Here is a 13,432-nt window from a genome sequence, read left to right on the forward strand (position 1 = left end):
AAGTTTATTGTTATTTCTTACACTTAAATCTTCTAGGTAAGTTAAAACAGCCAAGTAGGAGATCTGGAATAGAAATGATGTGCAGTTAAACACTGAAAAATCTCTACCTCTTCAATACAGAAGAGCTATTAAACTATTGCTTATTGTACGATAGTATTCTCTGTTTGTTATCTGAAATGGTACTACAGGCAGTAGTCTGAGCAGGCTGTTACCATTTCTGACTTTGTGCTACAGCGTTCTGACTTGTCTGCCTGGTTGACCCGATCCTGTATGACATCAGGGAGGAGATGTTTAACTTGTGACACTGCTAATCCTTTCCTGAAGGCTTTCCGTTCTTCCTGCACGTTGTCCTTTCATTGCTTTTGTGAGCTGGAACATGCTTGCTCAGCCCAGTGATGAATTCATGTAATTACCTATGTATGTACCGAAGTCCTGTTGACTTTAATGTTAAAGATCAGTGATTGCTTAAGTATTGCACTGAATCAGGACCCCCAAGGCGTTTTCACATGTACAAGCTAACTTGGGAATTGGTGCGCCTTGTTGTAGCCCTCCACCGAGGGGAACGAACAGCAGGCTTGGGACACTCCTGCAGCCTGGCCGTCACTGCCAGCGCCTGGCTGTGCACAGGGACAGCTGGGAGCACAGCAGCCCAGCTGGGTGCTTTTCTACCCCCAGGTAAATCTGCAGGCCACAATTGGCCTGTATGCCTTTGCATTAACACAGGTGGGATACGTGGAAACAAATCATGGTGTTAGACAAAGTTCAGAGTGTGTATTTGGTTAATCCAATTCTAGAAAGCCTCATTAGTCTGTGTGCAGGTATAAGTTATGCAAAAGCACATGTCCATGCCAGGAATCTGCATCCCGGTATAGCTCTGTGCGTATACCTCTGCAGTAACCCTGTTTGCAGGAGCTCGTGATGCAGAATCCTTTCTTTTTCAACCAAGTTCTCAAACAAGGATATGGATGATTTTCTGTGTGCCTCTTGAAAACGTGCTTGTCGCCACGTTTTTATTTTGCTGATCTAAATACACCTAATGCTTTGTGATAGTGCTGTGTTTTATAGAGAAGGCTGCACTGCTGTCAAGCCCAAAGAGTCTAGATTGGTCTTGGTGTACGTAGGCATCAAGGCTTCAGAGAATATGATTGTCCTCAGGTGGAATGACTGACAGTCCTGAGAATCACATGTGAATTACAAAAAACCTTGGGCCTCCAGTTCGTATGTTGTCATAACCCAGTAGATAAAGTATATATTCCCTGTAGAGACTCATTTGTGATCCTTTCTAATGCAGTTTGCACTCAGAATAGCGTTAGCCCTTTGACAAGAGGGGAGGTGTTACTGTTAGAGCAGTTCCAGTCTGGACTTCTGCTGGAGCTCTGTGGCATTGCCTTCCCAGGTTGGTGATGAAGGAGTGGACTTTTGCTTTCTTCATCCCTTCAGAAGCCATCCATGCTGTTTCCTCAGTGCTTTGATATTCTGCCAGCTGAGGGAGAGAAGAGCCATTTATAAATATTTCTGGTAATACAGTAAGTACTCTCACATGTTTTGCTCACTCATTTTCCGTATCCAGAAATCTATCCGACCAGAATCGGTTCACTCTCTTTTATTAGCAGAAATAGATCCACAACAATTAAAATTGATTTAAAAAAAAAAAAAAGAAAAAAGAGAAGCAGCAGCGGCAAGCACAACATCATATTGACTGACTGTGTGTATATTCACACTGGCTTCCAATCCATGGATAATTACCCCTCAGAGATTGTGTGCTATGTACAGTACGGTGATGGAATTATGCACTTTAAAGAGCTTTAGTGAGGCTCTTAGGATGCCAAATTCGTTCCCTTTTTTTTTTTTTTTCCTTCTCTTCTTTTCATTGCAGTGAGTAATGATTTTTAAATGCACATGACCCATCCTCAAAAACAAAGTAAGGCATGTCAGTGATTTTTCGTGTCTCTGGGTCTCAGTTTTCTTGAACTGACACAATAGAAGGAGTGTACCCATGAGATGAAATTTGGGGCATGGTCAGAGGATCTCTTGGGATTGCTGGCCTTTGTTAGTGAGGGGAAAGGGGAGTGGAACTCAGATATTATTTGTTCTGTTTGGCAGCAGGTACCCCAATTGGGATTACTGCAAGGAAAGAAGGCTTGAAAGAGACCGTGGCTACAAATCCATAGAAAAGCAGGCTTCATTAGTTTGGCCGGTCATGGATCACCTTACTTGAATGCTAATAACCAGTGGTGGTGTTTTCTCCGATCTCTTTGTCAGAGCCAGTTGAACTGTTTTGATTTGCAGTTTCACACAAAAAACATTAAAATATTGCCTACAAATTTCAGCCTAAATTGTTTTTGGCAAAGTGATAAGCAAGTAAAAAACAGGGCCTCATCGTAGGAAGTGTCAAGCAATCTTAATTTTAGGCAGAGATACCAGCTCCTCCTAGAGGAAAAGAGCCAGTACGTAAATAGCTTCCAACAGATCCTTTACCCAAGGAGACAAAAGGTTGATGTGCAGAAGTTGCTGCTAATGCCAAATTTAAGCTTTCCGATAGGAATGTGTCATGTACGCGAGGTTTGAGTTTATCTGTAAGATGTGATTTGATGTTTAGACAGGAGTGTTTCTTGATACTCTGATATTTTGGAGGTATTAACAGCCTTCCAGATCCGTTGGAGGTCTTTGGAGAACATGTCCAAAGGTACTATCGTGGGTATTAAAAAAGGAGGTACCTTTTGAAGCACAGCAATTGGGAATGAAGGTGCAGGGCTGCTGTACTCCTCTGTGGCAGGTGCTTGTTCTTTGACTACCCCTGTGGCTATGTTTATGGATTTCTATCTTTTGTTGACATCTTTAATGAATGTTTAGTAACAGTGAGTGGTGCTGCATCCTGTTCCACCAGCCTGGACCAGCGGGCTGTTGTGTTAAAGGGAGGGCTCCCAAAGACAACTTGTTGCCCAAAAAGAGACTTAACTGGGAGAGGTCCCCGCAGCTGCCCTGCTCCTGCTCAAGGAAGAATGAAGGTGGGCCTGGGAGTGCTCCCAGGAGTAGGTTTGTATGCACAAGTACACAAGCCAGCCCTTTCCTCCCATCCCGCCTTCCTCAGGGCCCAGTGCCCCAGGAGGAGCAGCGTCCCTGCTCTCCCCATGTAACCTGGGCTGCAGAAGCTAGAACAAGGCACACAAGGACCTTTCTGAGGCTGCCCAGCCTCAGCCTGTTAATAAAACAAAGGACACACGCTGCTTTACAGCTAACCGAAGACAAACAAATGAAATAGTTTTGCCATCCATCAGAGAGGCTGTGTGCACGGCTGTATGTGGTGGTTGAACATGCGGTTTCCACAGAGTAGCTGAGTTTATGGGATGTGTTCGGGAGAGGGCTGCAAGTATCTCCTGAGGAAGCATCAGATGCTTCAGTCTATGAATCTGTTATGTCTCCATCTTCTTGACTCTTCTGGAATAATACCGAGTGGTGCTCAAAGCCACTTTGAGCATCTTTCAGCTTGTTTGGTGATGATGCATCATACAACCTCCTCGGCAGTCTGAAATGTTTCAGGCTGAGGTTTGGTCCTGCAATCCCTAATCCCTTCTTGTTTGAGCAGTCGATGGGGGGATCGGCTCAGTGCTTTTGGGTACTGTGGTGAAAATGTGGTGGGTGCTTTTGGTGTTTACGTGGTTGATATGAGAAAATGTGTGTGTGTGTCCCCATTCTTATTGTTTTAATCTAACTTAAGGAAACATTCTTTACTCGTTAGATATGTAAATTTTTAGGTACCTAATTATCTGTTTTACTTGCCAACTCCCTCCAGCCCCTTTCTTCCATGATCCCACCACCCTCTTCCCTTCTCATTCCCTTAAATATGTGTAGATGATGAATAGCAAATCTTGTCATAGAATTCTTCGGGAGTATTTACTGTAGGGTTTTGCTTTTGTTTGCTTTTCTAGTGACTTGGAGATGGCATGGTGAGAAAAGAAACATGTGAGCTAAACCTGTTGGTTTGAACATTGTGTCAGAAAATATCCATAAATTGCAAGTTACTACACAGATGTATAGATTTAATGAGACTGTGTAATGCCATTTATTTATGCTAAAGAATCTGACACATACGGTACTGAAAAAAAGTTAATACTCTAAGAGTTATTTTATATTTTTCCATTGCCATCTGTCACTGCCTACATAATAATGATACAGGTGAAAGCCTAGCACTGCTTTAAAAAAAAATCAGAATGAATAGTCATTTAAATATCTTGCTGCTTTAATAGCTGGTGTGTTTTAAGTTGTGGGAAGGAGGCAACAGAGATACCCTCCCCACATTTTTAGTATATTAAATTTTGGGTTTAAATAGATTTAGATTCTTGAAGTGACTTCCGAAAGTGGAAAATTATTATAAACTGTTCTGTCCTGTAAATTTGGAAAAGTTAAGGGACTAAACCAGATTCTGCCTTCCTTACACCGTCGGTGTCTGGTTCTCAGAGTAGCCCTTTCATGTGCATCTTCAGATGTAGGTGCATTTTTGTGCTTTAAGTCCTGTCTTAATGTGCTGAATTCAATACTGCCAGGGTCTCTGAGTGAGTCTCTCTAGATCCCAGGTCCTCAAATCCTGGTCCCCATTGGTCATCTGAAATCAGTAAAGAAAAAAAAAAATGTAAGGGAAATACACTTCTTCAGCTGTCTCAAGTAAAAATACATGTCTCAAAGCAGCACTGTGCTGACAGAACTCGGCATTTACAAAGACACTGGCTTTTGAGAGTTTTTCTTCAACTTTATGCAGTCATACTGTGGTTAGGCAAAACTGCTTTCCCTTTTTTTCATTTAATCACGGTGGAGTCCAGCACAGCAATGACTGTGAAGTGCGTGGTGAGAAGTCCCTACGCTCAGACATTTGCAGTGATCCAGGGCTGCAGGTGGTCCTGTACCTGGGGACCTGCCCATTGCTTTGCATCAGCCACCTGCCTCCAAGGGTGCAGACAAGGCTTTGACTCAAATAAATAAATGAAACAGGTTTTATTGTTAATCTCCTTTTTACAATGTAATGACAAAGACAGAAAATATTTTTGTGGCAGGTGCTTATCCTATAATTTTCCATGGGTTGATGAGTCAGGGGAGCTGCCTGCTTTAGAGGAGGAGGACATGGCTAGGTTAGGTTGCATTAAGATGATTTAGAGTTTATATAATTAAAAAGAAATACATCTTTTCCTGAAAGCTGTGAACGATCCAAAGGTGGAACTTGTAATGAAAGCCTTTCACTTATTTAAAATAATGTCTCTAGGGGTAAAAATGCCAGAAAATGAAGCAAAGTACCTGGTCCAGACCCAGGGAAGTCATTCCATTGGCTTCAAACAACTCTGCCGGGTGTATTTTCAAATATAGTGCAGATCCCTAATGGAAAGTTCCTTATAAATGAAATAATCACTACTGTTATAATTACTACTCTTTGCGTACGTTGGAAAGCATTTTAGGAAGTCATGCACTTTTTAAGAAGCAGAGATGACAATGAGTGAGCAATGAGGTTTTGGTCATTTTAAGTGCATGTTATAAATCACTTTATTTTTGTTTATAAGAGATGATCCATATATAGCTGTAGTTTGTCAGCATTTTCCATTACAAACTTCTAGTTTTGGGTATCATATAGAGCTTTCAGCAGCCTCTTAGAAAATCCACTTAGAGGTGAATGTTGTGTCATTGCTCAATGAGGATATGTTTCTTCTGCTTCCTTACTAGAATTTGAACCGGTCTTAAAAATATAAAGGTGTTCATGGTCTTAATGTTTTGAGAAACAGAGTGTTTCACTACAGGACTGAGCCTGATTTTATTTTTCCTCCTCTCTGCGCTTTCCAGTGTGCATCAGAAATAACTCTACTGAAGTAAAAAAGAGCTGTGGTAGGAGAGGAGACTGATGGTATTTAATGTACATGCTGCAGAGAGTAAGAGACTTGCTTTAGATAGGCAAGGGAAGGGGCTGTGAAAGACCACCCACATCACCGAACCCTGCCTCCCGCAGTTCATGGTAACTGTGAAATAAAAGTTTACAATGAAAAGGGGCCCTGGAGAACACCTGCTATGCACCACAGCCCCTGCAACATCACCTGCCCATCTGTCACAAGCGTAAAGTCATTAAGACAAAGGCAGAAAATCTTAGTGATTACAGTATGGGGCAGGAGAGAGCAGGGGATCACAAGGGCTGATCAGATGTTGCATAAAGGCAGAAAGTTTGCTAGATGACATTTGCCTAGAAAAGCATGTTTCATTCAACAGAAAAAGGAGAGGAAAAAGAAAAACCCTACTTCCTCTCACCCCATCAAAACAGCCCCAAAAGTAGCAGAACAAATAAACAGGTATCCAAAAATTGCTCCTAATTTGACCTTGAGAAAAAATCCATGAGTCCAAGCCTAATAACTGGCTTAGCTTGAGCATCAGTAGAGAAGACAGCAGCTAGGAGCCGAGTACCACTGCGTTCCACTCGTCTTTCTCAGGGGCCAGGTTCTGATATTGCAAATGGATAAGGGGGGCATGGAGGTGAGGAAGCTCTTCCTTACACCTATAGGGAATCGGCAGAAACCTTGTATTATGTTAGGCACAATACTTGTTGCACCATAATTACTTTGTAAGCACAGGCAACAAAGGAGGGGGAGGATGGGTCATCAGGAGTGCTTTTCCTACCCTGGGATATGAATACATGACTCTCAGTTGTGTAAGTACAAGTTGCATAGATGCATTTGTGGGTGAAATTTGGCCTGAGGTCCTTCTGGAGAGGAATCTTGCGACACTGAGCAATTACATATATTCAATTACTAGTTTTTACTCTTGCCAGATGGAGGTATGCAGCATGGGTGACTTGTGGTGAGCAAACAGCCATGCCTAAAGGCTGGGCATCTGGGGCAAATTCTGGTCTAGATACCGCCATCCTTACTTATACCAAGATACTCCTTACTCAGCATCTCAGCCTTTGGACTTCAGCAGAGTTCTCACTGAATGTGTCTCAAAAAATCACTGAAACCATCAGAATTTGGTCCTGTGATAGAAAAGAAATTTCAGGTCTTAATGCTGCACTTGCTGGGATGCTGTGTGCTTAAATCAGAGCCCTTCCAAGTATAACTGTGGTCTTTTCAGTTTAATATTTGTATAAGCTTGTATAGCCATTTGAGCGTAAAAGTTGTTCCACAGGTTTCAGTGCTGCAGTCCTCATTCCTTGTGTTCCTGGCCATGGACAGCTGGGCTGCGAAAAGCTGCCTGGTATTTTAAAACCATTGCTACTGAAAGCATGCAGTGATATCCAAGGTGCTGCTCCACATCAGCCAAAGTTGGTTCTTGGGATGGCACAGTATGCCTGGTCAGGGGCTCGATCCAGCTGAAAATGGTTGATTTTTCTCAGGAAGGTTAGTTTTCAATCAGATTCGTTTACCACACAGTTCCATGAGCACTGATGCGAGTACAAAGGATGGAAGAGGTGGGGAATGAGAGGATGGCAACCGTGGTTTGTATCAGCTAAAACCTGACTGAAGCTTGGCTTAGCGATACAACCACATCCTAATTTAAACTAAACTTGGGTGTAACAGACCTGTTAGTCTACACTTACTGCACACACCACCTCCAGAAGATATGAAATAAGTATTCTGTTGCATTTAGTGAGAGTTTAAATTTAATTCAGAGGTAGCAGGCTTAAACTGAGATTCTTCAATGTGGAAACTAAAAATTTCTAGGGATGCCTAAATAAGCTGATCATTTCTCACTGAATTTCTGGTGTATTAACCACTTCCATGTGGGCTTGAAGAATCCCATTTGTGGCATGCAGAAAAGGACTTGGCACAATGCTTCTAAATCTTTCCTTTCCCTCCTTCTTCTTTATATTGCTTATGAAATATTTGGTTTGATTCAACTGTTACGAATGGACATAACCCTGCTGAGGTCACTGTGACAACATGGTGTCGCCATCTAAGATTCACACTGGTTCAGTGGCCAAAAGCTAAATCTTTGGCAGCTTGCAATAAACAAATTCGACACCCAGCATCGGGGATGTCCATGTGTAATGTAAGAGGCACTGCCTGGGCTTTTGTCACTTGACTGGAGAAAGGAGTTGGGTAATTCCCCATTCTTTGCAGGTGACGTTCACCCTCATTTGTTCCATCCAGATACAGCTTCACTTCTCTCTAAGCCTCCAGAAAGCCTCAATATACTGTGAAAGCAGAACTGGCTCCCTTGAAACACACTTTTCCAACCCCAAACTGAAACATTTTCCATTACAGTGTTGTTAGGGCAGTGCTGCCCACAGGTGTCATTTAAGAGGTATCTTCCTTTCTGCTGGAGATCACAGTTATCTACCCCAAAGCACCAGATGTGCTGCCAGTGCCTTGAGCAGACTTGACTCTCCTTATTCCTCAGCATCACACCTATGCAGCTTTGGAGCGATACCTGCTTTGCACCAGCGCAGCACAAGGAGAAAGGGAGGCCTGTTTTTTTCCCAGGAATGAAATATAATTTCCAGTTAATTTTGCTTTTTAATGTCAACCTGTTTTCCAGGTGCTTTGTGGCTACAAGGCAACAACAGACCAGATTCCTCCCTTGCTTCTGCCGCTGCACCGCTGGCATTCACACCCTTTGTAGGAGTGCCTTTTTAAAAAGGGAAGATGTGTCTGTGCTTCCTTGTTTACACATTTAATGGCTCACAATTAAGCCAAAATGGACATGAAAAGCCTCATTAATTAAGACCCAAATTCTACCAGTAACAAGAACTCAAAGATGAAGTTTTCTTTTCACTAAAACCCCTTTATAGTATTCCAGGAGGAAAGTATGTTTAAACATGCATTAAAGTCTCAGTATACTTTTGGAGTGGTGTAAACACTCTTTTTAAGGACCCTTTTTGCTACCAGAGTGCTCTTAGATTGAACAAGAGTCAGAGCTCATTGTTTCCAGCTTTTGGCATTCCTTACCTTGAATTTTCAAAATCTGTCAAGATGGAAGAGTTCTCCTTCCTGCTTCCCCCGCTGCCCTTAATTTTTATTTTACAAAACACTTGTAGGTTTGCCACGCCAGCTCTTAAAATTAAGTGTATTCCACTCACCGTTACTGAGTGCTTTTAATAGTGTAGAAACAGGGCATTTAATAGTATAGAAATGCTCCACATCTGAGTCTTGTGATGTGTAAGAACTAGGTACCCAGGTTCAAAACATGTGAGAAGCTGGGTCATTTTCTATTTGTCTTTAGCTGCCAATTAGCAATGTCATTAATCTACTGCCTAGGAGAAGTTCATGATTAAAATAGGTGGTGTCACTGACCATTGACAAGACAATATGCAGAAGGTTGTGCTGTAGCTGCCTGTCGCTGTGCTGTGGTAGTTAGAGCTCGGTCTCATTTTCCAGAGGGAAGTAACAATTTCTTAATTTCTTTGCGTTCTGGAGTAAAGACAGACACATTATCCAGGCATTGAATATTGCATTATATTGTGTTCTGGACAGTGAGTCTGCAGCAGACTCCAGGAGAGCTAATGTACCGCCTGCCCCCCTCTATCAGAAGACTTGGGTTGGAGAACACGTTGTGTCCGCATTAGCTGCAAATGTCCTTCGCTGTGTTCGCCCACAGAGCCACCCCAAGGCTCTTCGGGGGCGGCAGATTTGAATTTTGCCTCTTCAAGGATGAGTATCTGAAGCTGGGCCAAAGCTTCGTTTCCTGCTGGCGAGAGAAGAGAGATGAGGGAAGAGGTGCGGAAGGGCTTGAGGGATCAGGCTTGCTTTTTCTGCTGCTCCGGGGGCAGCAGGAAGAAGCTGGTGGTGCATGGCTGCTGCCAGGAAAGGCTAACCTCTAGCTGGAGACCACAAACCCTTGGTGACAGTGGCCAGCCTGGTTTTCCAAGGCCACAGATAAAATAAGCAATGACCTAGGACAGCAGACAGTGGAGGAGACAGAGGAGCACAGTCCTGCTGCTTGCTCCCTGGTATGTTGGACAGAAGTAATTTTGTTCTGTAGTGAGAACTGCACTCTAGCTTGCTTGCTTAAGGAAAAAATGACCAGTGCTTTAATTTACACCCCACCTGGGGATCAAATCTCTCAGCAAGACAGGAGGTTTTTTTTCCCCCAAATCTCACTTTTGAGGGAAACAAATTTCCATGACAGAGGATGATATACTAGGAATATTTTTCTTAGGTGGATCTTCCAACTTCTGGTTTGTAACTACACTAATTTGTGGGTGAAGGAAATATTTTGGTACTGAAAACTTGCCAAAATGCTGTTTAACAGGGAATTGCAGTTTAATTAGCACTTATGAGACATTAACAATAATTGTATTCAATTTGGCCACTCAGGATAAAGTGTGATTCAGGATCAGCTGGTTGGTGCTCTGGGGGGGGGGGGGGGGGGAAAAAAAAAAAAAGAAACGTTGTGTGGTCTGCTGAATATGTGCCATTAGCTTCGTGTTCATGGGTAGAAGCTTTTGTGGCTGCTTGTCTCTTTTTTTTCCCCATGAGGTGTTGTGCTGGACTGGGAAAAAATGGAAGGAACTTGTATTAACTGGAGAGAAATGGTTTGACTTCAAGTTCATGATTTTGCAGCAAGCTGGATTACCCTGCTATCTCTTTTGTTGTGATTTTTAGTAAAAGTGCCAAAAACTTAATTTTTTTTTTTTTCCATTTACTTATTTATGCTTTGCTTTGCCAAGGAATGAGAAAGCCTGCCACTTTTAGCAAGCATGTGAACAAGAAAGGCGCAAGGGAACCCAGGGTGAAATTTGATGTGGAGAGTTGTGTACGATGTAGGATAGCCATAAACATCCCTTGAATATTTCTTTTTTCTTTGTAGCAGGGTTCATTATGCTCTCTGAGTTTGTGGCTGTAGGTGAAAGCAAAGAGTGCCACAGCATGATTGTAGCTTCAAAGCCTGGCTGAGAACAGAAAAAACAAACTATACACAATTTAAGCACCTGTTTGTATGCAGGCTACCACACGAGCCTAATATATACACCAGTGTGATGTAAGGCAGCGGAGATGACTTGATTAGCAAAGCCCTCGCAATGAGCTGAGGAGATCCCTGCTGCACCAGTGCACCCCTCCTTGGAGACCTGCGACTAGTCCCAGCTGAAGGAAACCTTCCTGCAGCAACAAGAGTTAGCGGAGGGTTTCTGAAAATGGCAATGATGGTGTTCTGTGTGTGAAGGCGATGGAAGTAAGACGAGTAAACAGCCTGCACAACTTTGCAGAATAGCTGGGGTATTACGAAAGATGCAACATTAATTACTTGGGCTTTGTGAGCTACGTTTGCAGAAGTTGTGGAGCACTGTGTGTTTGGGGAGGATGCGTTTCAGCAAACGGCTCGCTCCGTTTTGTTGTGCTGTTTATCCTGTTGGATGAAAGCCATCATTCAGCAGAAGGAAACGCTAGGGCAAGATAAAGTAAGCGATCTTCCAGTTTGTAAGCTCTTGCAGCCCCTTGCTTTCATACGTACTGAGCAGGCAGAGGTCTACAGACTTCAATGGGAACTCATGGTGCTCAGCACTTCCTACAGTCAAGTGTTTATTATTCAATGTCAGAGAAAGAGAGACAAAAATTTACATACGTAAGAAGACACACAAGATACTAGGCTTTCTATCTCTCGTGAGTACGTATAAATGTACACAATTGGTATGAGTTTTTTTGGTTACATTGTGCATTACTGTGCATGGAGAGTGCGCAGGATTGTGGCAGAAACCTGGGGTTTTAGGTGAGGAGCGCAAGGCACTATTTCTGGCTCTACTCTAGCTACTTGTGTGGCCAAGTGTATTAAATCCTGCTCTTGAAGACAGCAAACCATTTATTCGGACTTCATTCTCAGACTTGCTGAATACCCCAAAAGGCTGCTATTATTAGAGGGAACTGCCATTCGTTAGTTCTTAAAATGGGCTGTCCGTAAATCACCAACACGTGCTTTCCACAGGGAGGTGGGACTAGGACTTTGTCGTTCTCCCTGCCAGCCCATGGAGCTGGCAGAGCTCCCACCCTTCCTCCCTTCTGCTCAGCCCCTCCACCGAGGGTGCGTCCTCCTGGTCACGAGGCTGGTGATGGCTGTGCCACCCACCGTACCTTGGGCTCTGCACAAGCATCCCGTTGCTTCTCTTGCTGCCATAGTGGGGCAGGCCCCTTTATGCTTGCCATGCAAACGGCCTCCTGTTGACCTGTTTCTGCCTTTCTTCCTCCCCTTCTTGGAGTGGTGGCAGCCTTGCAGAAGAAGCTACTAAGAAAAATGTATCTTGTCCTTGGGGGCTAATTTGCAATTGCATAAAGTTTACGGCATCTTCTTCACGGCCAGCAAGAGGTTGCTTTCATCCATGCATTTCCCTGTGCATGCTGTTGGTACCAGGGTTAGCACTGTGGAGCAGAGAGCCATCCCCAGGGGACTGTGCTCTTCCACCACACTGGGTGTGGGTGGGGACAGCCATCCTGCGCCCAGGCCAGCATAGCTGTGCGCTGCCCCCGGGCAACCAGTTGGGGCCAGGTCATGGTCAAGCTCTCAGTCTGTGTTGTTGTTTCTTTTTTTAAATAATAAATGCATCTTTGTGGCAACAAAAATATCAAATCCCGTCTATAAATGAAGCGCTCAAGTATTTTGTAGTTACAGACCATTTCAGTGATGGTGCCTGTGCTGATACTAGTCTGCTGTGATCTGATCTGGCTTTGTCCTTGCTCTGGATGGGATTTGCCATAATAGTACTTTCATTCCTTAGCTCCCATTAGCGCCTTGATGAATAGTGAAAAATGTGTTTCAGCGATTTTATAATTAAAAAGCAACATCTTACTGTCATTTGGTCTCTGGTGCCTTTGCGCCGTTCATTATGCTTTACCTAGGAGTAACAGCAATGATTTAGAGCTGCAATATCAATATCAGTTTCTGAACCTTGTGTTTTCTTTAACTGTAAATTCTGGGGAAGGAGAAAGTCTAAGTAGTAGGGCTTGTTCTTCTGACATTTCCACGCCTGCTGTTTGAAACTGTGATGCCTCACAGTGATCAGACACATTGACTCCTAACTCTCTCATTGGGTTCCCGGACAGAGTCCCCTTGGGTGGCTGCTCTGGAGCATGCCTAGCTGGGGTTCAGAGACACTGGCTGGGCCCAGGGCACACAGTTGCACTCTGGGTCCACTGCTGTCACCAGCACTCGTGCTAATGGCCTTAGTACAGAGGTCAAAGACTGCTTAGATATGAAGGCTGAATCACCTCCTTTTTAAACCCCTCAGCAGGATCAAGGCTTAGAGAAGCAGACACGTGGGCTTGCCTTCTGGCTGACAGCGTGGATGAAGAGTGTGACTCTGGGACAGGTCTTTCAGCAGTTTCAACCAACCATTGAAGCATTGAAATGGGGGTGTACAGTGATTAAAACACCCCTGCACCAACACCCCTATGTGAAAAAGCCTGGCGCATTAATTTTCTTCAAAGATTTGCTGATCCCACAAGCTCTTGCTAGTTAGGGGAGGTTTGTCCTGTGACCT

General features: G+C 43.6%; 1 protein-coding gene across 5 annotated transcripts in view; it reads left to right on the forward strand.

Annotated features, from left to right (window-relative positions):
- Positions 1-13,432, forward strand: part of IKZF2 (IKAROS family zinc finger 2) — a gene marked incomplete at its 3' end in the record, with an annotated part of 108,555 nt that overhangs the window by 45,824 nt on the left and 49,299 nt on the right. The window lies entirely within an intron of this gene.

The sequence above is a fragment of the Platalea leucorodia genome (genome assembly GCF_965183815.1).
Source record: "Platalea leucorodia genome assembly, chromosome: 5".
Lineage (NCBI taxonomy): Eukaryota > Metazoa > Chordata > Aves > Pelecaniformes > Threskiornithidae > Platalea > Platalea leucorodia.